We start from the raw sequence: 2,953 nt of genomic DNA on the forward strand, positions 1-2,953 counted from the left end.
TCTTTCGGCCCAACGGCGCAGCTCCACTGGGAAGCAGTGATGGGCTCCAGCCTGTCGGGCACTGGCAGTGCCAGCCTCTGCAGCTCTTCTGTGCCGGGGCAAGATACTGAGGGGGCTTATTCAGCCCCCATTATTCCACCCCCACAAGCTTCAGCTGCAGCCTGGCCTGGCAGATACCACGACCAGCAGCTGAATAAGTCCCTTCCTGCCAGGAGGGGGCTTGCTCCAAGCACAGAGGGTCTGCTCCCACCGCAGCAGGGTCTACCCAGCGGGGCCTGCCTGGCCCAGCTGCTGCTGCTCTGTGCTCGGAAACAGCCACTGAATAAGCCCCCTCTTGCCAGCAGGACTGTGGTCAGGGTTCTTTGGGACAGTCCCCCAGTGGCATTGACAGGAAGTTTGGGATGGTCCAAGAAGTATTTTGCCCCGTAATCCCATCCTAATCTGACCTTCATTTAGGGCTCTGTACTTGATGCGGGATATAATTTTACATATTAAAGTAGTACATATACATAACTAATTACATTTTCTGTTTAGGATGTGTGATTCATGAATAACAAGCTTTTATTGGTTATAGATTAGCTTTGAAAAAGGAACCGGGAATAAGGAACCAACTTCAGCCTCATGTTTTCCTAGAAGTACTATGTATGCAGGTAGCCTGCATAGCACAGCCCAAAGGCACGCTCGTACAGTGATTCAGCCTTCAGCAGCAAGGCTGCCTTGTTGGCAGAGGCAATCAGATATGGATTAGATTAGAAGGTGCACTTAATCTGTATCATAAACCAAATATTGTGGGGTTAATTATGCATAATGCTGAACTATAACCTATATTGGGGCATAGCATAAATTGCATATGCTCCATTATGCGGTCCATTAAGTGAAAGGTAGTTTAAATTGTGTTTGTCCTTCATAGTTCTGGGGTAATATTAAATTTAGCGTGATTGCTTCAAGTGGTTTGAAAGCACTTCAGAAGAGCCACTTGCTTATCAGATCAAGTCCCTGTTCCTGACAGATATACAAATGAAGAAGACATTCCTTGTTGCTATAATGTAAGCGAGTTCACAAGATTTTAAAAATGTTAAATAAAAATAGTATCTCAAGATCAGCTGCTTCTACATCACAGCCTGACAAATTCTCAATCAAAAGGAAGTTATCTGGTCATTGCAAAGTTTCAAAGAGTTGCAAAACTGAGGGAATGGTCAAAAGAGAACAAAGAAAACGAGAATCTAAATGACGTCACTCAAGCTGTGGTAAAAGGGAAAAGTAAAGGCTTATGGTAAAAGCTAAGTGTCATTCTTGTTTGGCATGCAAAAAGCAATATGCTGTTGTTAGTGGAAACTTCAGCTCCATGACTTTTTCTCATTTTATTGCTGCCAAAGCCAAATGTGGACTTTGTATTGTTACATACTGTTGCTATTAGCCAACATTTAATAACAGTTTAAGTTATTAAACCACCCTGCAACTGTCTCTGCCTGCAGCAACACCAGTGACTGGGGGAAAGGGGGTGGAATATCTGGGATATTCTCTTTCTCCCATATGGTTGCCCTATGACTAAGTGCCTTGCAAATGGAATCACCTTGTAATCCTTATTTCCTTACTCCTAGAGGCACCAGAAAGTTCTCTACATTACTGGAACCAAAAAGCAAATCAGTACAACCCAAGAGCTTGTCCAGTTGTTCAAGATGCTCGACTTTCCCCCCTCTTCGCCCTCCCCCCCTTTTTTATTTTTTTAAACAGAGCTCATACATATGTGCTCATATTTACAGCTGTTAGTAAGTATGAGCTTTACTGATAGTAAGCGTGTGCGCAACTGCTTTTTAGCAGGTTACAATGGAATGTCTAGTAACAAGCGACTGAAATGCCCCAAACTTCTAGATATTTTCAAAGCTGTAGGAATTGGCCCTCTTGAATTCAAGTCCTTGTCACGCAACACCTCATATCAAACTCTTACTGCAGAAGTTCCCCATCTCAGTACTGGAAGGAAGTGGCTGAAGAAAGGAGGAAGGCTCTGTATGAAATAGTTCAAGAAAATGAAAAGGTAGTTAATTCACTCTTCGCAGTTATTTCTATTACCAAGTTTTGACTACTGTCCTACTGAAATGCTTTTAAACCTGCCTTTCTCCAGCTCCACAAAGAAATTTTCCATTTAAAAGAAGAAAATGATGAAGTGATGTTAGTTGCAGAGCATGTGCAGCATATGACAAACATGACTGAGGTAACCTGTTCAGCCTCAGCAAATGGAGGATTGGGGGGCGGGACTTGGTGGCTGCCTACAAATTCATTAGGGGAAATCAGCAGCAAATAGGAAGGGCCCTATTCCCCCCAGCAGCACCTGGGGTGATGAGGAACAATGGCCAGAAGCTGCTGGAGAATAGGTTCAGGTTAGAGATTAGGAGGCACTGTTTCACTGTTAGGGAGGGCTAGGATCTGGAACCAATTTCCTAGGGAAGTGATCCTTGCTCCTACCTTGGGTAAATTCAAAAAGAGGTTGGATGAACACCTGTCTGGGGTTGATTGATCCCAGCGTGTGCTCTGGCCAGTGGCAGGGGGTTAGACTAGATGATCTATTTAGGTCCCTTCTGACCCCAAACTACTATGGAACTATGAAGTAAAAGGGACTGGAGAGGGAGGGTTTGTTTTTCTAATCTATATTAGAAATGTGGAATGTCTACTGAATCATTGGTTTTGGGTAGTGATGCCTACTTTCATACTGTGTCAAAAACCAGACTGACCATAGGAGGTTATCCTCATTTTTTTTATTTTTGCTTGTGTGTGTTCCAGGAGACTGTAACAGGGGGCCTACTCTGGGGCTGATCCCTCTGTGGTCTGCCCACCTGTTCCTGGGCTAACTGCCTGCCTTCTCACTCGCCACGCCTTGTTGGTATAATTAATTAGTAGATGTTAATCAAGCAGGAGGCTGCCCATTTCCTGCCCTGATGCCAGGGGGCGCTATTTG

Source organism: Alligator sinensis, unplaced genomic scaffold (genome assembly GCF_000455745.1).
Source record: "Alligator sinensis unplaced genomic scaffold, ASM45574v1 scaffold969_1, whole genome shotgun sequence".
Taxonomy (NCBI): domain Eukaryota; kingdom Metazoa; phylum Chordata; order Crocodylia; family Alligatoridae; genus Alligator; species Alligator sinensis.